General features: G+C 37.5%; 1 protein-coding gene across 1 annotated transcript in view; it reads right to left on the reverse strand.

Moving 5' to 3' along the window:
• ldlrad4a (low density lipoprotein receptor class A domain containing 4a) overlaps window positions 1-25,334 on the reverse strand; it is a 65,289-nt gene that overhangs the window by 39,564 nt on the left and 391 nt on the right. The gene's annotated exons all lie outside the window — the stretch shown is intronic.

The following is a 25,334-nucleotide window of genomic DNA, read 5'->3' on the forward strand; positions in this document are numbered from 1 at the left end:
CACCGGAGAAACAACCTTCTTTATTTGCTCAGATGCAAAGACACAGCGGGGTGGCACTTTGAAGTCTGAAGATAAATATAACTGGGGGTGGCGTGAACACCTCTGAAAGTAAAATCAGCTCCACTTCAAACACTACAGGCAGAAGAGAAGGCCGCTCAACAAGAGACGGCAAATGAAACATTGTTAGTAAAAAGTACAAGTGTGTAGAATAAAGACAAAGCAAATAAACGGGATGGATGTCGGGCAGCTCTGGAAACAGCGGTTGACTTTGAATGTTCTCATGTATCAATGCACCGTACGAGACTCGGGCCATTAGGAACCGCAGAACAAAACGACAGAAGAATAAACCACGGCCGACAAAAGAGACAAAGAAGTCCCAGACATTTAAATTATATTTGTGAGTTCCACGGATGCTTAATGGGTTTTAGTTTAATCTAACTTTCAGTTGGGGTTAGTAAAATGTGTAGCTTAAGTGAAGTGGTTTCTGATTTAAAAAATATAATGTCAGCTCTAGAAACACTAGATTTGGTGTTATTACTCAAAACCCATAATTATTCAGATTGAGAAATGTTTCTGATTTAAAGTCCCGGTGAAATAAAAAATAAAAATTCTTCCCTATTCTTTCATGAAATATTGCAGCGTTTATTGTAAATAGTGGGTCATTCTCTTTTTAAAAATCTTGTGCCCTCATAAACTTCAGTAAAAATCTGAAAATGCACTTTCAATGACGATCCATTTTAGATGACGTATGTAAGATGGCTTGGGCGGAGCATCCGTTAACTCCTCCCCTTCAACTGTCTGCCGCCAGTTCTATTTCAAAATGCAACAGCTGTTATTATACATCCAATCAAATCGTAGTGCAAGACGAAAAACACGCCCACTATTTTTCCTTTTCCATTTCACTCGTTAATGCGTCAAAACATGGCGTAAAAGCAATCGCAACTTCCAGTTCACTGGGACTTTGACTTGATTTAAATACACTACATTATGGCAGCACAATATATTGAAATGATCAAAATTAAAAAAATCTGGGCATTGCAATGATTAAAAACGATCCAGAGCCCATTGAATTAAAAAGTTCATTTCTGACTTTGCTGCACTGTCAATACACTGGAACTCTAAAGGCCCTGTCACATTGTTAAAAATAACATTTTTCTATTAATTACATTCCTTGACTTTTTTTCAGATCCCAGGAGTCAATCCGTAGTGTTGTGTCCTGCTGTTTTTGAATACAAGAATTTGTATTTTGATGTTTGGTGTCCAGTGGATATAATCCTCTTAAAGTGATAGTTCACCCAAAAAAGAAGATATTTTGTTGGTTGGTGCCCCAACAACATTGGCCCTCATTGTATGGACACAAAATCACTGACACATTTCTCAAAAATATATTATTTTGTGTCCCACAGAAGAAGAAGAAATATAGGCTTGCAATGACACCAGGGTGAGTAAATTATCCAATCATAGCCATTAATTCTGGGTTAACTATCCCTTTAACCAATGTCGTTATACAGTACAGAGCTTAAAGACAACACACCGAATGTCGTCACAGACAAGGATGTTTAAAGTGAAGGGTCACATCAAATCTGAACAACAGCTGAATTGATTTAGCGAGATAAAGATGTGGAAGGAAGTTTGGAAGGAGTGTGAGTGAAGTTTCTTTTTGTCCCTAGGACACTGTTTGTTCATTGTTTGACTGACAGTTCCGATATCACCCAGAACACAAACTGCCGAGACGCTCCCTCGCTCCTCTCCTCCTTTCTAGAGACAGTTCCTCCTTGTGTCAGCAGTCTGTGAGCTAAATATCTCTCTTTGGAGATCGGCCAGCACGCCGCAGCTCAATGCGACCAACTGAAAATGGAAGATAGGGCCACAATGCAACAACTGCAGCGGATGTTAAATAATGCGAAGGACTCATCTGCATCATTTCAGCGCTCCGAGCGTCCCTGGTACTTACTGAAACTTCCCAAACTTCTGACACTATCCACATGCTCCTCTTTAGAAGGCCCAGGTGTGTTGTTGGATAATAAACACAAATCATTCAGATCGCTACATCGGACCATCGTTCCACAGGCCAAGTCTTGCCGCTCGAAACTAGGCCAAGACATTTGAGACTGAGGCTATCTGGCAGAAAAATCTGTTTCCGTCATGACTGAATGACAAACAAAGGTTGTATGAGACAGGAATCCTGTGATTCAGCTTTGACATAATACACAATCTAATCCTTAAATTCTCACGTCAATGGCTGCCCATATGTTTTATTATGACACAGTCGCACGGCAGCGCTCTCCATTGAGACGAGAAACGCTGGAGGGCACGTTGCTCTTCTGACATTGACGAACGATCTAACAACTTCACACCGTGCCAGATAAAGGCAGTTTGGCTAAGGAAGAAAACACAAGCGCACATACAAACACGCCGTACAGTGAAGGTGAAACCACCAGCAACGCTCTATGTCGTTCCGGTCCACTTGCAGCCACAGTGTGAATTCATCACCATATACAGTATAGTCACAGTGCAAATTTAGTAGGGGGTACAGTGGGTATGTTTTTTTTACTAGGTGTTTCTTACCTAAACCACTTGTGATGTATCTGGATGTTTCACAGCTAAAAATACTGTACGTGCTACCACCCAAAGTAATGTTCCAGTCACACAGTCTAATCATCTCTCCGGGGCTTTCAAACAGTAGGAGTCACCCAAGATGTCCAGCTCTGCTTTGCTGACCTCATTTGTGTGCGTCACAAATTTTCTCATAAGCGGAGTATGCGTGGACTGCCCGTGTGCACCTCCGCAGTAAGTCTACACTGAACGGCTTAAACGCTTGCAAAAAACGTATTTGTACCTTAAGCCGCAAAAGCCAATAACAACCTATAGAAAACAAACCAATCCAAACAAATAGTAACGCCCTAACAACCAACAACACCCTAGAATCAAGCATTAACATAAACCGTAGTAGATTCAGCCACTCTTATATTCGCTGGAATCGTTTGGTTTGGTAAATAAATTGGTTATCATCGGTCAAAAAATTATTCCCAGAGCAGATGTGGTTAATCCAGGTGAATAGGAGACTGTCAGGATTAGACAGTTGTTGTATTGAGGTTTGAGAAGCTCACTTTTGTAAGCGTTAAAGGGGAATTTCACTTGAAGTTTGACATCCTACTTGGAAAAGAAATCTTTATGCTGGTAATGACGAACAGTTACTTTTAAGCAAATAAAATATATCAGTGAGTCAACATTTCAATATAAAACTTAGAAAACTTGTACAACGTAGCACATTTACAACTATAACTGATCTTTTTTGGTGATAATGATACACCTGCACAACTGCAATGCCCTCAGTGAATTGCATAATTTATCCTCCACTATTTCTTTGCTTTGAAACATCTTTGTTGACAATCAAACATCTGCAAAGCAAATAGCTGAATTGTCGCTTTTGCTGACAAGAGATGCGCAACGGAACGCCTTTATGATCCGGAGTCAGAGAATATCTTGAGTAGGCACTCAGTTTCATGTTACAGAGGCATGTCAAGATCTTTCCTGAGATCACAGGAGTGGAGACGATTAGGATCTGATTTAATCAGAGTCTGAGCTGAGAATCGTATACTAAGGAAAGCCATGTTGACTGAAATGCCTGTACAGTTCTGAGTATATGAAGAAGATTATGAGACCAAGTACCGAACCCTGCGGTACCCCAATAAGGAGAATACATGTTAAAGAGAGAGAGCCTTTCCCTTTTATACAATATGATGAAAGCTAAGAAAAACTTTCGTCCATGCCATTTCATCCAAAGACAGAGCACCTTTACCACAAACCACCTACACCTGCTTCACTTAACACCACACACTTAACAAGTTCTCTAATTGACCATTACATAAGGCCAACTTTATTCTTATGAACATTTTGTGTTTTAAAATAAACAGCGGCTCCCCGTGACCCGAGGTAGTTCGGATAAGCGGTAGAAAATGGATGGATGGAAAATAAACAGCCTGTTGGAGCATCAGCAGCCTACCACAAACATCTCATCAGCACAAACAGTGTTGTTGGGCAGGGAGGAGCTTGTGAGGATTTAAGAACGTATCTATCGCTCTCCCACATGATCCAAGACAATTGAGAATCCCTAACCCTAATTCCAGACCTTAATCTTAATCTTAGATTTTCTATGACCACGCTAAGTATAACCTCACACTCCCAACACTTTATATTTTATGCAACCAGCTTTCTTATGTAACACGGTGTACTACACAGTGTGTCTGTGTGTGTGAATTAATCAATGACTTTCAGAAGAATTTCAATACATTCGCCCCAACACGTTCATCAACCTTAAAAGTTGTACAGTACTCATTTTTGCCAATATACCGTCCGACACAATCCTAATCAAAAGAACTGTTGCTATGGTAACTTTCTTACCTATCTGACAGCAGGTGAAACGTTTTCTTAATAACTTGTTTCCTAACTTTTCTGTTAACCCGAAATGCTCCCGAATAATTCATATGTAATACGTAGCAACGAAAGCGATCACGCCTTATGTTTTGTTTCGACCACCTTTGAGGAATTGAAGATTCCAGTAGACAGAGTACATCCCCATTTATGTTTTTTTCACTTTCTAAAACAACCTATACCATTTTATAAGAATCTGTGCTGTACAGACATTCTTTGCCATAGTTTATGTGTTTGTCGTAGGAGTGCCCATGAAATAACCCAACAAGATAAATCTTACGTAAGCTTCCAAAACCCATCATCGTCTCACTTTCGGCTCTCCCATGATGGATTTTCTTCTTGCTTCCCTTTCGTTCTGTTGTTCTTTACAGTGAATCAGCCCGGATGTGCCACGCTCAGGTTTCATCCTCTCAAAGCATTGCTCAAACACATCCACAAACCTGAATGTAACGTCCCACTATTTACAGAACATCCACCTACATTCTAACCTTTATTTTGTGCATTTATTTTTTACAACTTGTCCATCCTGGACCTGATTGGCACACCTGTTGCCGTCAGCGACCACTGATTCATTATGCTCCTGCCATGCAGCCTGTACGACACAAGGCTTTTGCCTTCTCCATTAGATGAGTCACAGCTCAATTAAACCTCCCCGGGCAGACACACATGCAGAGAGCTCAAGAGGACAGCATTGGTTGTAGGGGCTTCAGGCAAACATCTCATCCAGACTTTCACCATTGTCACAAGTCTGGCCCACTTTGCAACTTATTCTAGCCAAGTACCACCCACTCAGACAGAATGACATGGTCTGAACAACATATAAATCAAACAAGCACCGTTCATTTTGCATGTATAGTTCACTGGAAATGAAAATGTCTTTCTTCACAAACTGTGACCCTATTCAATGGAATTACTCTGAAAAGGCATATCCTGGAAAGCAAGGATATTGTTTAACATACCTTTGATTCTGCTTGGCTAAGGAAAGGAAATCATATACAACTAGGATTGCATGAGTGTGAGCTAATCTTCTTTTCCGGTGAATTTTCATTTCATTTTTCGGTGAAAAGTATCCCCAATTATAGACTTGAAATACCGTAAAACTGCCTTCTACAACTAAAGTCAGATGTAAGAAACATAGTTTTTTTTAATATTATTTTACTCATTTTAATATTTGGAGGACGACATATTGTTTTTTCAAATGATGGCATATGGTTGTGTGAACGTGTCAAATGAATTAAACTTTCACTGCGTCCGACATCGCATCGTGACAGTATGTATATAACTTGAATAAGTACCTACCTATCGGCCGTTAAAGAAGCACGTTCTGTATAGTATAAGTGGGAGTTGTATTTATACATTTTGGACATACTGCGTCCGCCATTTTTTATTGTCATTTGACTTGTATGCTCTGTGATATATGACGTATTAACCACAACCTACAAGAGGGCAATGATAAAAACATAATTTAGTCACGAGAAATTAATTTATTGGTACTTACATTAAAATGTCCGGTTGTATACGTAGTTTCTGCCAATCTCATATTAATCTTGAGTACCTATAGAGTAGCATTGCATACTATGCATCTTCGAAGAGTATTTAGTTTGATCATATTTATAAAAGATAGATAGAGCTGTATGATTAGTTCCAAAAATAGATGACAACCTGGGGGTGTGCAGGGCAGGAACTGAATCACGAGCACACAATACATCATCGCATTATCCCTGCATAGCTGTTTTGATTCACTATATATTTGTGTTGTTTACATAATGGATATTTGCGCCAGATCTATGACTCCGTTTGGCTTACCGCATCCGGTTCATGTTCGGCATCTTTAAGCACTCGGACCGCTCCATTTATCAGTTCCAAACGGTCTGCAAATCCAGCGTTATATCCACTTTTTATATAACATTCATCACTGAAATACTGTGAACAAACAGACACTCCTCAACTTTTCTCACTGTCGCAAGTGTAACCAGCCGCAGTTTCAGGCCGACAGTGCAGCCAATCTTGACGCAGCACAGCCAATCTTGATGGTAAGCGGGTCTTCCTATCGCTCGTCGGTTGAGGCGTGGACGGCTATTTCTTTTGACTTGCTTTTCTGGGAAATTTGCCCAATAAGTAAGAAACTAAGAAATTTGTTTCATAACAGGTTTTCATGTTCAAAAAACTATGCAAAACCTAAACGAACCTTTGGGGAGTGTAACGAGCACAAAAATAACACGTAATGGGTCCAACCTAATTTTTGTCAAGTTGACCATGTTAAGCATAAGAAGACGGCACGTTTAACAGTGTAAAGAAGTCAGAATGCATGAAACGTTAAATCACCTTAGTTTTCCGCTATATTTATTTGATTTACTTTTAAAATTTGACCATTGCTCAGCTCCTGTGGCATCATGGGTTAGAGAAGTGTCTATCCCATCCACACTCTTTTATCTCGGCGGAAGTAGTAGACCATCCGGGTATTTCTCACCTATTGTATTTTGCATACTGAGGTTTCGGACATACTATTCATGACTCATACGCATTCTCGGCTACTATATAGTATGGAAGTACCCGATTTCGGACTACTCATGTTAATCTCGTTTGTCAGAAACAATTCATACAATTGAACATTAAGAAAAGACTCAACGTTAATATAATATATCGTCACTCTCAGACTGAAACCTAGTATGTTCATTTTTTCAAAAATAATTGCCCTTCATGCTTGTCTGTGGGTTTTGTAAATATTTAACTAGTAAAAAGAGCTTTTCAACTCTGACAACACAAAAATTCTGTTTTTATTTTAATATACAAGGTTTCGAAATACGATATACATTTAACTATTATGAAATGCATATTATCCAGTGTAAAATATGTCTATTTTCACTTGCCTAACCATCTCTCTCTGTCGCAAAGACTTACGGGGGAAGCTTATAAAACATCTACTAAGGCATTAATTTTCCATAATAATAACATGTATTAAAAAACAGGAGCAGCAATCTCTGCAGAAAACTATAGAAAACAGAGAAAACTGAACTTTCTGTCCGTCCAAAAGTGTTAGTTCTTTCTATTTCTGAAATGTTGCACTCCCCATCCACAAAGAAATCTCACTGTACACCTCATATCAAACCGGCTCTGATTGGTCATAATTGGGATGCTTCATGGTATTTTGAACTGTAAACTTTGGTAATAACACGGAGGTCTGGTGCTGAAAACCTAGTTAATCCCGGGATTATTTTCTATTCTATAAAGTGTTCATTTTTTACCCTGGTACCTTGCAAACTCTTTCCAGGTAGACTTGAAGAACATTTTTAGCCTGAATGCAGAATATGCATCAATCCAACCAATCATATTGGAGCTTGAGTTTTTGGCAAGTGATTATCCTGTATGTGTCTATTCCAGTCTGACAGAGCCAGAGCTATTGTGTCTGTGTGTATACGTTCTGTATTTGTGTCTCACAGCTATAATATGTGTATCATTATGCTGTTCTGAGGCTTCACCGTCTCATTATTGTCTAGTTTTGTGTATGCCCAGGTCTGAATGGTGCCAGTCTGAGAGTGTCTCTGTGGTGCCTGCCTTGTCTGCCAGGCTAAAGATTGATTTATCAAGACGCACAGAGCGAGACAACACCCCCTTACCCCATCTCTGTCTCTCTCTCAAAAACACAAAGTGAGACAGCCCACCCCCAAATCCCGAAAAACACCCCCACCCACATCGCACATCCCCTCAGACAAGTGCTTTGCAGCCATATCCAGACACTGTCTCACACTCTCAGTCAGGGCGGGGGGCGCTGGCACAGAGGGGACTCACAGAACTTGACGGAAGCCGAGGTAAACATCATCGGTTTCTCTGTTATTTTGTTAACGCCACAATAAAATATGGAAATAAAAAGCGTGGGAGGATGTTTCTCCCCCTCCCTACGGCAAAAACTTCTCTCGCCTGCATCATTATCCGTCTGCGTCTTTCTCAATCGGCTGGCGAGACGGCAAAGCTCACAGGGGAAAAGAAAAGCCAGCGGAACATTTTTAATCTCTGCTGTGTTCACGACAAGAAAAAAGAATGATAAAGCAAAGTATGAGAGGAAATTAAAGTATTGTGCGAGTTATGACCTTTCCCTTGAAAATAGTGCTGTGGTGGTACCACGCTATAATGATGGTCTCTAATGGTGATATCTTTGTATTTTGACGTATACTTTGATGCAGAAGGATTACTGAACAATTTGAAATGGTTAGTTATCTCATTAACTTGTTCAGGTGTTCAATAGGGAGACATCCAAAGTATTCTGTCAGGGGGGGCCTGAGGACTGGAGTTGAGAACCACTGGGTTAGTACATGCCAATACTTGGTTGGATTTATATCATAAAAGGCACAAACAGCCTTAATAAATAAATATATATTTAAATATATCAGAAAATATTGTGCAAAATAAGTTTTGGTATTCTTATGCATTCATTGCATCAGCCATTAGCCTGTGTCTTTTTAGCAGTTATGGTCTTAGCTCATTCTGACTTTGCTTTTTTGATTGAATTTTTTTTGTTACAACCATTACTACGCTTTTTACTTAAAGGAGTAGTCCACTCATGATAATTTACTCAACCCCATGTCATCCAAGATGTTTATGTTTTTGTTTCTTTAGTCGAAAAGAAATGAAGGTTTTTGATGAAGACATTCCAGGATTTTTCTCCATATAGCGGTCATCAATGGACGTTGAAGGTCAAAATGACAGTTTCAATGCAGCTTCAAATTGCTTTAAACGATACCAGACGATGAATAAAGTTCTTATCTAGTGAAAAGATTGTTAATTTATAAAAAAAAAAAAAAAAAAAGTTGACGATCGTTTCGCTAGATAAGACATTTATTCATCGTCTGGTATCATCTACGGCCCTTTGAAGCTGCACTGAAACTGTCATTTCGACCTTCAACCATTTGGAGTCCATTGAAGTCCACTATATGGAGAAAAATCCTGGAATGTTTTCATCAAAAACCTTCATTTTTTTGTCCACTAAAGAAAATAAAACAGAAACATCTTGGATGACAACAGGGGTGAGTAAATTATCATGAACATTTATTTTTCAAAGTGAACTACTCCTTTAATGCATGCTTCTTAAAAAATACCGAATATATCCCAAATGTATGTAAAAAATGTTACTAAATTGTTAGTTAATGAGAATATCAGTACTTTAAATTACATTAAAGTTGCTTAAGTCTTTTCAATGTGATTTTATTTGAATGATTTAAAGTACTTTAAAGACAAACTATCTTCCAAACATTGCAGACTTTACCATCCAATGCTCAAAGTTTTATTCTCAATTTGGTCGTTTTAAAACATCATGTTTCAACACAACGTAGAATGCTCAAATTAGACAAATAAAAGGAAATAGTATGGGAAAAATACTAGCAATGTCTATGCATCGATATGACAAGACGTTGATGTAACAGTTGTACAAAATCCCCCAAATAATATCCTGGAATTAGCATATCACATGTCTAAAAGTAAAGTAAGAGCATGAACCCTACATCTCTCCCATACTGCGAGAAAACAGACAAAATGTTCCAGATTGCTTAAATATAATTTATTATGACTCCAGAAAACTTGAAGCTGATGAGAGTGAGATGAGTATATCAGAAGCTGAGATGTGAGAATCAGATACTTGCTCTGATAAATGCCCATCCAGCCGATTCAGGCTGATATCTTGTCAAAGATTATATCAGTGTACTCGCAGCTATAGGACGCCTTTTTTTACCCGATACAAAGCGTCGGGTACAGCCAGACAACACGGTCTTATATATCTGCAGCAGAAACTTTCACAGCTCATTGGCCGGTGTTATTGGCTGGAGGAGTGCGGACGTGAGCTTCATTTCGTCCTCTCTAATTGACCTTCTAATTCTTGCTGACGGGGTTATTCATGAGCTTCTCTCTGAATAATTTTAAAGCCCTGTACAGCGCATGATGCATAATTTATATTCATTATAAATAAACATATGAACATATTATAATTTATATAAACAACTGAAGTATGTACAAACTGACATTACAAGTCTCGTCCGCCAACTTGCTTTGGGCTGAATGAATCCCCTGACTGTGTCACATAACAAAAATGCATTATCTTTCCAAAAGATTTATGCAAAAAAATAGTTCTGATACTTCAACGGACATCCAAGCAAGCTCAGATAAATCAGTATTTACCTCAACAAAAACAACCGCAGCAGAAGAGATATGTGTTAAAATAGTAGTCTGGGGGGAAAATGAAAGAATGATTTTGTCTGATGCATGCAGACATGAGGTGTCTGTGACCTTCCTACGGCCCTTCAGGTGTGAGCCGAGTGTCCGTCTTTGGGGGCTGTGGGGAGACAAGAAAGAGACGGAGGAGTGCACGGAAAGGACACAAGCGCATTACTGTCTTGTTTGGTAACGGAGGTGCCAGACTATAATGAAATTCTAAAAAAGGAGTGAAAGAGAGGTGTGAGGATGCTAAGCGTCAGGAGAGAGGCGGAGAGACACAGCGGTGATAAACCTTGATAAAGTCAAGGCAAGGGGATTGTTCAGAAAGAAATACTGGGCTATTGGATACTGCACACAGTACTTTATATAAGCAACTATTTCAAAATAGTAAAACAGTATAGAACGATAAATGTGTCAAATGCTACAACGTTATTACATGCCGTTATTATGTTGCATGTTCAATTTAAGCACAGCAGGTCAATCCTAACATGAAGATGTCCAGCAGTGGACGCATCCCACTGGGTGATTCTTACAAAATCTAGGTTTAAACATGTCAAACACGACTTACGTAAAAACAGTTAAACACTCATTAGAAACAAGCTATGACATCTTTGAAATCATTTTCAAAACGGAATAACACAATTTTTTATTTTTTTTACAAACAAGGGCCTTCTCATTCTCATTACGTTTTTATTAATCATACATAATAAGACATCAACGAAGTATATATTTTTTTTAATGATAAACGTAACATTTTTTTAATGCAGAAAAGTACCTGTGTCCATAATGAGAATGAAAAAAGTTGTGTACACAGTGTGTCAATTAAATAATACACTTTTAACGAGAAAAATATTAAGTAATCCATTTGAAAAGTACGAGAAGATGTGCATCTTCACATAAAACCAAATTTAATGGAAATATATTTGTGTGTTTTGTGTGTCGTTTAAAAATGTTACGGAGGATGAGAATATCAGTTATGGACACTCCTTTTCTTCACTATTTCTTTTTTTATTATACATGAATATTCTGTCAATTATTTTTTTATCTTATTTTATCTAGTAGAACATACAATTGTTTTTCTGAATATTTAAATTTCACTCTATTTAAATATATAACATATTGCATAAATCAATAATCCCTATGTTAACATTATGTTAGAGAACCAAACAATGTTTGTTACAATAATTTTTTCTTTTTAACAAATTATTTGTTTTATTATAAAAATCTTTACTGTCATGATGTTTCAGCGGTTTCGTGAGAATGATCTCTCAAGGGTATTGTTTGGGGTGGGCTGTCAATTATTAGAATATTTTTAATAAAAATAATGTGTGTATCGCACTTAAAAATAATAAATTATTATGTATTTAATCAAAGAAAATGCATATTAAAATTGTCAGGGTGCATTCATTATCTGTGCTCGCCAATTTATTGAAATATGCCGAATACAGTAACCGTAACAGATTTAATCATGAACAAGTGTCTAGCAACTGGGTCTCTGAAAAGAACAAACATGGATTCATTTACAAGTGTAAATCTTCATCATTGCTCGACGTCGAGAAAAACTTGCATTTGAAGTTTTGTCAAATGAAGCTTTGAAACGGAATAAACAATGTCAGCATTCGGAGATAAAACCGAGAAAACTTGTGTCCAAGCCTACTACATTTTTTGAGAATAAACCTAGAAATGGCAACGACAATAGTAAAGCTGTGTAGGCATTCTGTCATGTCGCAAAGACTGGAAGAAAGCACACACAACAGGCGAAGATCTCATTTTGCCCGCCGCAAAATAAATGGTTAGCGTGATGTGTGGAGAAAAGGCCCTCAAGCGGTTAAATCTCATTTCACTTTCAGATAATACAGTAGAAAAAGAATAAATGAAATGGCAGATAATGTGACTCTGCAGTTGGTAAGAAACATACGAGAGAGTCGCTTTTATGCCTTACAGTTGGATATAAACCAATATTGCGAACCTTTCCAACCTCCTTGCTTATGTAAGGTAAGAAATTTTTTTTTGTACACCACTACCGACACAATCGACCACATGAAGAAGGTACACGTGAAGTTGTAGATATACAAGACAAAATATATCATTCATTTCAAGAAAACATATCATACAACACTGTTTCAATGGACTGGTTGGACAAGGTGTGCTAAAGACACCGCCACTTTATAGGGGACTTAAAACAACAACATCCTAGTATTTCTCTGTGTGTGTGTGTGTGTGTGTGTGTGTGCGTGTGTATTGTGCGTGTGTGTGTGTGTATGTATTGTGCATGGAGGTGGAGACAGCAAAAAGGCCCTGACATTAATGCCTGGGGGGTGTTTCCATCCACTCGGTCAGTAACACACACACACTCTCAGCGATAGTGGAAGTGTCAGCTTGCACCCAATCAATGGCTTTTACGGTAGTGCTAACAGCGTCTAGACGACGGGGTCATTGACTGCTCTTCAGAGGTGTGTGTGTCGTGGCACAGAGGTCACACAGAGGGCACATGCTCTCATGAGGGACAGACGAAGGAGCATTGCATTGACTGTGTGTGTGAGATCACTATCTCGTCCTCACATACCTCAACACACACTTGTCTATTGGCAGACTAAACATTTCACTTCAAAGGCCATGAGTTGAATTAAAGCATGTCTGCTCTGTCTGCGGATCTGATGTATGAGGACACTAGAGAAACGAAACTAGATTCTAAATCGCGTGTGTCATAAAGACCCAAGTTTAGACATGAAAGAGAGTGGGCTTGTCGATCAAAGCTGTGCGGGATTCAGAATTTAGGAAACTTGTCTTACTTACGATTCATGAGTTGAAATGACGAATTTACTTAACTATAAAAAGAGGAACTTTACACAGCAGCTTATATTTGTTAACCATGCACAATATACATTCATTATGACTTTGATTTGAAATTTTATTTATATAGAGGCTCATAGATGACGTATTTTTGTAGGCTAACCCGGAAGTGCGGCGCTGGTTCCCTTGACCGAAAGCATATTTATTTTGGACGATCGCAAAAAGAGCGATGGAACCGGAAGCCCTAAAATGCGCCCGGGTTTGCATACAAAAATACGTCATCTCTGCAGCACCCTATTGTTGCTTGCATTTAATCCTCAAATCTTTCATTTTTGCCTCTCTATCGACATCTCTGTTTGAAACATAAAATTGCAGGTGAATTCTACTTTGTGCACTCAATTCAAAGGACATCATGCTGAAATCTCCTGCAAAATCATACCTTACTGCTTAAATTAAAAAACAGTATTATACATTTGCCGATAAGAATAATTGTAAGAAAAAGAGAGTTTCAATACTTTAACTAGCCCAAAAAGGAACTATTTTTAACCTTAAAAATGAAAAGCTTTAAAATGCATCAAACAGCTCTCACTACTCAACTAAATCAAGCTGAAATCCGTTCATAATGTTTGTAATCTAACAAAGCAATGTTCTAGAAAAACAGTTAACAAAGCTAGCAAATAATCACAACCTAATATATTTTCCCTTAGGTTATTGCAGTCTTCTAAAAGTGCAGAACACAAAACGGATAAATGTTTTATTTATTTATTTAGGCATTCAAGCTCCATCTGCTTAAACAGTACATTATGACATTTCAAACGGTAAGCTTCTTTTAGCTGAAGTCTTTGTCAGATTAGGCTGTTGTTGTGCCTCACATTCTCTTTCTCTCTCTCTCCGTTCTTGAATGCATCTGATTGTATTCACAATGTTCCAGAGGCTCTTTCTAAAGACGCTCTGTGTGTTAACAGACCACAGCTGTACGTACGGTACAGTCTGAAGAACGAGGACTTGTATGGTACTGTTCTGTTGTCTACATGCACACACAAGCACAGATCTCCACTGAAACCATGCCAACTGCAGGCCGAGTCTGCCACAGTATCACAGAACATTTATAGCACAGTTTTCACACAGGAAAGGTGAGGTGTATGCGAGGGAGATGCAGGGTGCCTAAACGTGTGTTAGCATTCATGCATTGCTATTTAAAGATTTTGCAACCATTTTCACCCAGATGCCTCTCTGTAATTGTCTAGCAAACGTTTAGAGGTCAGCCCTCGCTCTGAGTCCTTATTATGCAGTTTATGGGTGTTTCGTCTGCTTTTATTTTTCCAGAGTTTGACAGTTATTAAACCAAACACTTTTTTTGTCGGTCATACAAAGGTCACATTAAAACTGTCTGGGAAGTTTTTGGAAGGCTGGTGGAGATACTGACGTTGACAAAGCAATTTGGCTTTTTGGCCATATTTACAGTAAAAAGAAAATTCATGAAACTAAAAGAATATTTGTGCATGATGTGCTTAGTTGGAAGCATTAATACAAACTTGAACACATACAAAAATACACTCCACGTTAAAGGGATACTTCAGCCAAAAATGAACATACTGTCATCATTTCCTCACCTTCGAGTTGTTCCAAATATGTATAAATGTCTTCGTTCTGATGAACACAGAGAAAGATATTTGGAAGAATGCTTATAACCAGACACATTTTGGCACCCATTGAATACCATAGTAGGAAAAAGTGCTCCAGTTTGCTGGCCAACATTCTTCAAAATGTCTTCTTTTGTGTTCAACAGAACAAAACAAATAAAAAAGTATTTTTCCTATTATGGTAGTCAATGGGGTTCAAGATCTGTTTGGTAACAAGCATTCTTCCAAATATCTTTCTCGGTGTTCATGAGAACAAAGAAATGTATAAATATTTGGAACAACTCGAAGGTGAGTAAATGATGGCAGAATTTTCATTTTTGGCTGAAGTATTCCTTTAAAGTGATATTTTAACCCAAAAATAAAAATTCTGTCATCATTTACTCACCCTCTTGTCATTTAAAAACTGCAAAAGATATTTTGAAGAAAGTTCGGAACCGAACAGCACCGGCACCCATTCACGAAAGTGAATGGGTGCCATTGAAAAACATTCTTCAAAATATCTTATTATGTGTTCTGCTGAAAAAAATTATTATCTCAAACAGGTTTAAAATGACATGAGGGCGAGTATGAAAGAATTCTTATTTTTGGGTGAACTATTACTTAATACCATTACTAAATAAAAAATAACCGCAATGACTATTCTGTTGTGACGCATGCATGTGTCCACCCATTGAATTGATGCTGTAAGATAATAGTAAGCGTTTTAAAAAAACAAGTTTATTTTCTAGTCCACATGGCCCAAAGTGCCTAGTGGCTCAACATACATTTAGGTCCTCAGGGTAAGAGCACCAGAGGGGTACGGCCTGGGTCATAGGCTTCGCCTCGGGAGAGGATTAAAAAACCACCACTGAGGCCTAAAGCGTCTCCATCTGGACCTTCTATCAGAACTCTTTTCCCACAGGCACTAACTTGGGGCATGTCCATGCAATATGTTCTGCGAGAGCTAGCCAGAGCTTGGCAGGAACAGCAGAAGACACAGAAAGTGCTACAGAAGACAAAGCCTTCATTTGTGGTATGAAGCACAATGCTGGTCTGTACTGTAATGATGGTGAACTGGCAATGCTGTTCGTATGTTGGAAGGCCATGCACTTCAAAATGCAACGTTCAGTTTATGCTCAAGTCTTACCATTAATTGTCACAGCTAAAGACAATATTCTGAATATAGCAAAGCCACAAGTGACTTATAGCTTCTTTTCTAAAGTGTTCTCTTTGCTCTCCCTCCTCTGCACCATTTGGTCCATCACTAAGCAATGCATGTGCTTCTTTATGTCAGTTCTAGTAATCTTATTGGGTTAATCATACAACTACAAAGCCGACTCCCCTTTTCACAGAGTATTTACAAATTTAACTAATTTACTTTTTGTCCTCATCAAAGGAGAAGTTCACCTTCAAAATAAAAATTCTGTAATCATTTACTCACCCTATTGTCATTTCAAACCTTTATGACTTTCTTTCTTGTGCAGAACACAAGAGAAGCTATTTAGAAGAATGTTATTATTAGCACCCCATTCACTTCCATTTTTCAAAATGGGGGGGGTGTGGGGGGCTGTTACCAGTATTTATCCAAATATCTTCTTTTGTGTTCTGCAGAAGAAAGAAAGTCATACAGGTTTGAAATAACAAGAGGGCGTGTACATGATCATTTAAATATTCAGATTCTCATTCATATTAAGCAAAATCTCCTTTCAGCTACAATGTTACTACAACGCTACACAATGGTTGGTTAATCAAAGAACAGTCTGTCTATAGCCCGAGTCTTGCGCTCCGCTGAGAGATCTTTCCGCTTCAGGCCAACCGACTTTGGCCAAACACAGGCCATGGCGAGGGAGCAGTTTGACCGCGCGGTCGGAGAGGGACGTCACGCATTCCCCGCCTGTGTCAGGAAGCTTTCCCGCTATGCTGCAGGAATGCAGACTTCTCTTGGATCTCTCTCCTCGTGCCAGGAAGAGAAGAGGGGGAGGGAGGCCGAGAGAGAGACAGCGAGACGTGGGCAGGCTGCAGGCGAGGAGCTGTCTGCCTCTCCACTTATGGGCATGTTAGGTGGCAGCAGCCGAAATGTCCATACATGAATCTGAAGCCAGTGGAAGAAACCGATCACGAAGACTGACGGTGTCACAAAGCTGTTTTGTGGCGTCTGTTGCCAGGATTCAGTATCAAGCAATCAAAGCCTAAGTACTGTATAAGGCACTTTCCACCAACAGGTCAAATAACAGGGCCGGCAAACGGTCAGTGAAAGGAGGCACGATCCATCAGTTCCAAGCTTTTTCCACACTGATTTTCAAACAACTTTGTTACCGATAGAACTTTAGTTCATGGCTTCCCCCATGTGGTTGATAAGAGCAATAGTCTGTTATCAGTGTCGTAAATAATTAGTAAATAATTAGTAATTATAAGTGAATAGGCCGTTGAATAGGCTTCCAGGTGGGCAACGCAATACACGTGAATTTGTTGACTAAGCTGATGGAATCGGTGAATTCAGAAAGCTGCGGCAGAATTTTTCCAGTTAAGAATTATTCTCCCTCTGAAATTGTTTTACAGACATTGGGTCTCATTCACTAATAATCGCGTAGTGGTCATTTAAATAAAACACACCCAGTCCATCTCCATATTAGAACCTTTCCTGTCTTCACTTAAAGGGGGTATGCAAAGATGTTTCATGCATTCTGACTTCTTTACACTGTTAAAGACGCAGGCTGATCATGCTTAACATGGTCAACTTGTCAAAAAACAGCTCTCCAACTTGTGTTGGAAAGTTTTTTATAAATCTGGATCCCTGTTCTCTCCGGAAAAAAACGGCAAAGTGAAAGAAATTGCCCGCCCACGAGCCAACCGACGAGCACGACCCGCTTAGCATCCAAGATTGGCTGCACTGCGTCAAGATTGGCTGCGCTGTGGTCCTGCAGCTGCAGCTCATTACTCTTGCGATAGCTAAGTTTAGGTGTGTCTGTTTGGTCACAGCATTTCAGTAATGGATGTTATATAAACAGTGGATATAACGCTGGATTTGCAGATCGTTTGAAACTGATAGATGGAGCGGTGCCAGCGCTAAAAGATACCGAACATGAACCACATGCGGAAAGAAAGACACTGGTGATTTTTGGAAGTAAATGTTGGTTTGTAGTGGCTGACAAACTTTTATTTCCCATTTTTTAAATAACATTTATTTTTTATACAATAACTTTGGTAACAGGGATGCAGGTTGAGCTTGCGGAGGAATTCTTAGATGACTTGATTTCATGGCAGTCAAGATTTTAATTACACATGTGAATTAACAAAGGATTATTATAAACATAATTGTGTTCTCTGCCTTGCACATAGCATCTTTTGAGCATAGAAATTAATTATTTTTGGGCTGTCAAATGATTAATCGCGATTAATCGCATCCAGAATAAAAGTTTGTGTTTACCTGACATTTGTCTGTGTCCTGTGCATATTAATATTAAATATAATATTTATAAACATTTACACATAGATACATATTAAAGAAATATTTACATGTATTTATTTCTATGTAGCCTACCTAATTGTAAATAATTTTTTCCTTAAATATATGCATGTATGCATGTGTATGTTTTTATAAACACTAAATAAATATGCACAGTACACAGACATATATTATGTAAACACAAACTTTTATTCTGGATGCGATTAATTGTTTGAAAGCTCTAAATATTATTTTTTTGCTTTTGTAATGTAACACGTCCCGAATTGCATTACATGTTGTCATTTAAACAGTGCACAATTTAAATATTCTGAAAAAACAATTTGATGTATATGACAATTAGACAATTAGTTCTCAAATAACAACAAAAAAGACATATAATAAAATTAAAGAAATAGAGGAAAAAATGTGTCCATGACTGATATTCTCATCCTCCATAACACTTTTAAAGGTGCTTAGACACACACCAAGATATTTCAGACATTTTCAAATAGCTAAAAGGTTAACAAATTACTTTATATTTTTCTAGTGAAAAGTTTATTAATCTCTTGTCACGCTGTATACACTACTTTTTTCATTCTCATTACTGATACAGGTCCTTTTCTACATTTAAAAAATGTTAAATGTATAACATTCTATTCTAAATATAAATAATTAATTTCTTATGATTAATGAAAAAACTTGCTAAGGCATAATGGCTTCTCTCTTTTAGTAAAACATAATAAAACACAAATAGCTGCAAATATGGCCGCCTAGTGAAACTACTTCTGTTAACGCACAGTAGACACTTTTAAACATGTCATCATCACAATGTATCAAAAGGAAGCGTGATGATGCAAGTGTTTTTAAGAAAACCTTGTTTGACATCTTGAAACCAAGATCTTGAGTGAATCACAATTTCAGTAAAAGGGCTTTTGCATAAAATGTGGGCAAACACACAGTAAAACAAAATATATTTTTGATTAATCGTTAAATATTTTCTTATTACAATATTAATTTAACTGATATTATTGTTATACGATTGTTTTCTATATCATGTTTTCCTCAAATGCACTTAAGAGGGTCATAATGTCTAACATGGGGCAGGCAATTTAGGCATTTGATAGTTCCAACAGTTATTAATTTTAGATTACAGTTTATCAAACATCTCACAACAATAAACATTTGTGCCTCTATAAAAGACAGTGGATCAATGCAATGTGCCAGAATTCTCCCCATATTCCTATTCTGTAATCATTACGCCAACCTTATCTCTGCCACAGCAATACTTTCAGCGTACAGGTCAAGACAGATCTCAAGTCAGCAGATGAATGCTGGACGGCTACAGCTGCCTGAGTGATGTCTGCATGGATCAGCAATGTCATCCAGACTCATCACACCATGACTATCAAATTACAGACCGCTCGCTTAACAGACGTACAGAAGGGTTTGTGTAAACGGAAATCAAAATTGACAATCTAATATTTTTTAGCTAATAAAACATACAATAGTAAAATATATATACTGTATATTTAAGGTTCCTGATCAGTGATTCAGTGCTCTTATATCGTCAACCTGTAAAAAAACACAATTTATAGATTGATAAAGACATTAAATCTTACATTAAATGTAATTTATTCAATTTCTCAAATGTTAGCTAACACAAGTAAAACTGAAGTCAGAGAGTACTAATGTGGCGTATTGTTATATCAATGCTGTTTTAATGTAGCTTCACAAAAAATATAGCAGAACTAATGTCCACTCTGATCTTTTCCATCTACAAGAACATTAAACAAAACACTGTCTTATTTATACATCTGTCGACCAGTGAAAAGGCTATATGCGACTGTGGCAGAAAACCAAAAACTTTACAAAGTGTTGGTATTGGAGAAAAAACCTTGAGAGAAGCCAGCCTCAACCAGGAGGGTCAGCTCATCTCTGGCTACACAGCGTAAACATGTGGTCAAGGCTTGTTAACTCTGTTTATTTTATGTATTAGTTTAGTAAGACATATCAGAATTTAAAACTTTCCAATTGTCCATCCAACACTGTAGCTTTTGTGTCCGACAAACATAATATGTGAAATAAGAATTATTGGTGCAAATCATCAAATCATAGTCCAGCACTGATAGGTTTGTGTATACATTTTCTCAGGACACATGCATATGATAACAGTATGTAATACTATATATAAGAATAAGATCAAAATCCTCTTCACTGCGGAAGTGCGTATGAATATCTAATATTTCTGGTTTAAGAACTATTCAGCTGGAATGCATCAGAAACAAAGCTGAGGATAGACAACACTTCAGTAGTCACCACGGAGAGCAGGAGGCCGTTCTTGAATTCATTTGCCATGAATAAATATGTGGCTAGATATGCATCAACATCTTTTCCACATGTAATATTTTCTTCTTTATGCATTTTGGCTGTGTGATTTATGCTATCTACTTAAAGCAACACTATTATACTGCTAAAAAGTCACTTCAATCTGGCATGACTTTCTTCTGATTTTGAAAAACATTAGTCAACAAACAACATTGGCCAACATTTACTTAAATTGTATGCAAACCATTTCTAAAAAGATCTTCTTTTGTATTCCAAGAAAAAGTAAGGTTTGTGATGACATAAGGGAAAGTTTTCTGCAGAGTGATTTATCACATAACATTAATGGCCCAAATGTTTGGCTCCAAAATCGAATATTAATAAATGTAACAAATTAATGCTCAAAAATGACTTTTCTTAAAGGAAATTTCCTCTGAGTTGTTCAAAGAATGATTAAACCATTGTTGCCAGCCTTGTGCATCCTCACAGAACCTCTTGGCTTGGTTTAGGCCTTGACTAAAGACTCGGAACTAAGGCTCTTCCCCTAACGCTCCCCCTTCCTGCCCGTTGAATTATTCCTGCAGGAAACTAATCCATCAATAAGCCTTCAAAGCAAAAAGATGCGTTCAACCAGGACTCTGATCAATATTAATGGAGCATACATGAATAAAACTGAGATTCTTCAAAGAAGAACCTGCAGAAAGGCCCCCTTTGCTTCCTCGCCACAGCCGTCGATGCTAAAACCCGGTGAATTTTGAGATTTAGCCTGAGCTAGAACAGAGAGACTCCCTGGGTGGACTGGGAAGATTGCCTGAAATGGCTAAAAATAAAGATGGAGAGGAAAGAATATGGAAAATAGCAGCCTGTTAGTCCCTAATCATCAGCACGCTCCCTACCTTAGGAACAGGAACATTGATGGCTTGTTGCTAACATCCTCGTTCCCCAGTTCACCACTGCCACAGGAGTGAAGATTTATGTACGATGTATTATAATGTGATGATTGCTGTTGGAAATCAACTCCACGAGTAACAAAAAAGGACAGCCTGCTGTCTGTTCTGCAAGATACACTGATGACTATGAACGCAAAATTGAAGTTTTTAGTTCATGGCTGTTAGACGTGAGTCATCTGTATGCAAGTGCACTTCTAAACTTTACAATATATAAGTTTCAATATCTTTGTTCCATCACATCATCTCTGATTTAGAGGCAAAAATAATGCAAATGTTTCTCCAACACTCAACAGAGATTAGCAGATTACTTTATAGATAACACTAGATAGATAAACTTTTTTTAGTTTATCTTTTTTAGTTTATGTCATATCTAGCCAGCATATTTGTACATTTAGTTTATGTATATTCTCTTGTACTGTGTACCGTTATGGGGAATTTTCTCATTTAAAAATATTGTACATGTATCATTTTAAAATATGCTCCATTAATGTCGTAAACTTGCTTAGGCATCATGGCTGTTCTTTTTTTTGTGCAAAAAATGCTTAAGGATGGTTACAGGGATGAGAAATGCCTTTTTAAAACAAAAATGTAAATAAATCAGTAAAATGTCATACCTTGTTTTATAAGAATCAAATGGAAATTTGTTGATGCAAGTGTTTTCAAGAAAATCAAACTAAGATTTTGTAAGAATCACACATTTACACACACACACACACACACACACAGAGATATTTACATTAAGTTCATTACTTTATATTTTTCTAGTTTAAAGCTAAATATTCTCTTGTCATGCTGTGGACACGACAATTTCCACATAAACATGTTTTTTTTTTTATGTAATATTTTCTATTAAAATATACTTCATAAATGTCTTATATGGTATGTTTAATAAAAACCTTCGTAGGCATCATGTCTTCGCTTTATCAGCAAAATATGCTTTGGGATTGATGGTTACAGTAATGAGATACTTTTTTTGCAAAGAAAATTCAAAATCGTGCAAAAAAATTTGAACAAAATGTTTTTTCATTAATACTTTTAAACATGACATACCTTGTTTTTTAAGAATTAAAAGGAAATATGTGACCTTGGACAACAAAACAAGTCTTAGGTGGACAGGAACATTTTTATTAATGGCCAAAAATACCTTGTATGGGTCAAAATTATAGATTTTTTTTTATGCCAAAAATCATTACGATATTAAGTAAAGATCACGTAAAATAAAGATAGTTAGTACAATTCCTATCTTAAATATATAAAACTTTATTTTTGTGAGTAATATGCCATAGCGGACTTCATTTGAACAACTTTAAAGGCGATTATCTCAATATTTAGATTTTTTGGCACCCTCAGATTCCAGATTTTCAGAAAGTTGTATCTCGGCCAAACATTATTCTATTCCAACAAACCAAACATCAATGAAAATCTTATTTGTTCAGCTGTCAGGTGATGTAAAAATCTCAATTTCGAAAAATTGACCCTTAAGGCTGGTTTTATTGTCCATTTGATGATGCGAGTCATGTTTCACATATTAAAACCAAGAGTTCGTGAGAATCACCTTCTCACAGCTTCAGAATATTGCTTGCCTTTAAGTGATCTTATGTTGTACTAAAAATAATATGTAAAATGTATTTTTAAATTCAGTTATAAAAGTCAGTTTCATTCCGACAAACCTATAGCCATAAAGATCCAATTACAATACTATAGTACATAAACCACGCATGAATGAGCTCCATAAATATACTAAAGGAGTGAGTCATTCTATCAACATAATGTTGCAGGATTCAAAGACTGTATAATACTGGCTTCAAACTGGACTGCACAAACTCTAGTCAAAGCTGGAGCTTTTTATCATCTGTTTTTCACTCTTCAATGGGTTGTGGCTGTTTGGACGCAACTATATAAGGTCACTGAAAAACACTGTTGAGTAAAAAACAAGTGAAAACACAAAAAAGTGCCAACTGCAGCACCTAAAATGAAACAAAAATGTGTAAGCATAACGCCATGACGAGGGGTGATACACTAAACAAGAACAAGAGTCACTGTGATGAACTTATCACTGAGTTTTTAGCAGATGAAATGGATGACAAGTGAGAGAAAGAGGGGGAAGGAAGTGGTCAACAAAACCTAACCCTGGAGAAGAAATGGCACTGCCCACCACCCCAAGAACACCATACCAACAGTTAAGTTTGGTGGTGGAAGCATCATGGTTTGGGGCTGTTTTTCAGCAAGGGGTACCGGCAGACTTCATATTATTGAAGGCAGGATGAATGGAGAAATGTACCGGGACATTCTGGATAAAAACACAAGGCCAAGGACACAATGAAGTGGTTTCAAAGAAAGAAAATCATGCTGCTTGTATGGCCCAGTCAATCACCTGACCTAAATCCCATAGAAAATCTATGGAGAGAACTGAAGATCAAAGTTCATAAAAGAGGCTCAAGGAACCTTCATGATTTAAAGACCATTTGTGTGGAAGAATGGGCCAGAATCACTCCTGAGCAATGCAGACGACTGGTCTCTCCATACAAGAGGCATCTAGAAGCTGTAATCACAAACAAAGGCTTTTCTACAAAGTATAAAATAAAGTGTGTTCAACACTTATTCCCTGTGTCATTTCACTTTATTTATTATCATGAACTTGTATACTTAAATGTTCTGATTTCTTTGTATGAATTCAGTTGGTTAAACCACTGAACTGGTAAATCAAAGGGTTGCTGGTTCGATCCCAGCAGCCACCACCAGTGTGTCCTTGAGCAAGACACTTTACTCCATGTTGCTCCAGGGGGATTGTCCCTGTAATAAGTGCACTGTAAATCGCTTTGGACAAAAGCGTCTGCCAAATGACTAAATGTTAATGTAAATATTTGGCTGGATGGCTACATCTGGTGGAAATTTTGTGTCAATAGCCCACTTAGAAATCCCCTTGCTGATAAAAATGCTGATGTGTCAAATACTTATTTTCCCCGCTGTATACATAAATGTAAAATTAAACAACGGCATGTCAAAGCTTAATTAAATGTCAAAATAACACAAGCCAAACTGGAAATAATGCATCCAATAGTGCACTCTAGCTGACCTTCGATTTCTTAAAATCTTAATTTAGCTTGTGCATACATAGCTCATACATTATATGTGTTTTGAGTTTTATGATGGGATGTCACATTGCGCCGGTGGATGGGAACACATGAAATCCTACTAGAATAATACCAAATATTTACTTTAACAGTAAACCACTGATGATAGTTCATAATGGCATTTGAAACGGAAAACGTTTTCAATGGGATTTGAAACAGAAAACGTTTTCAACGGCATTTGAAACAGAAAACGTTTTCATATCTTTTCAGCAGGGATATTCAGCCTTTTTCTCATCCAAAAAGTAACAACATACCATCCCGAAAGACTCCAAGTTCAAAAATGCTTTTAATGCACAAATATCTGCTTTCATTTCCAAGCATGCACTGCCTTCTGCGCAGCCCCCGTGCGCATGCCCAGAGTAACTTTTAATTAGACCAGAATACCAGAGCCTTACATTGCAGAAAAGTTTATCTTAAGCACACTCTTTTAATT

This window comes from Triplophysa dalaica, chromosome 25 (assembly GCF_015846415.1).
Source record: "Triplophysa dalaica isolate WHDGS20190420 chromosome 25, ASM1584641v1, whole genome shotgun sequence".
Lineage (NCBI taxonomy): Eukaryota > Metazoa > Chordata > Actinopteri > Cypriniformes > Nemacheilidae > Triplophysa > Triplophysa dalaica.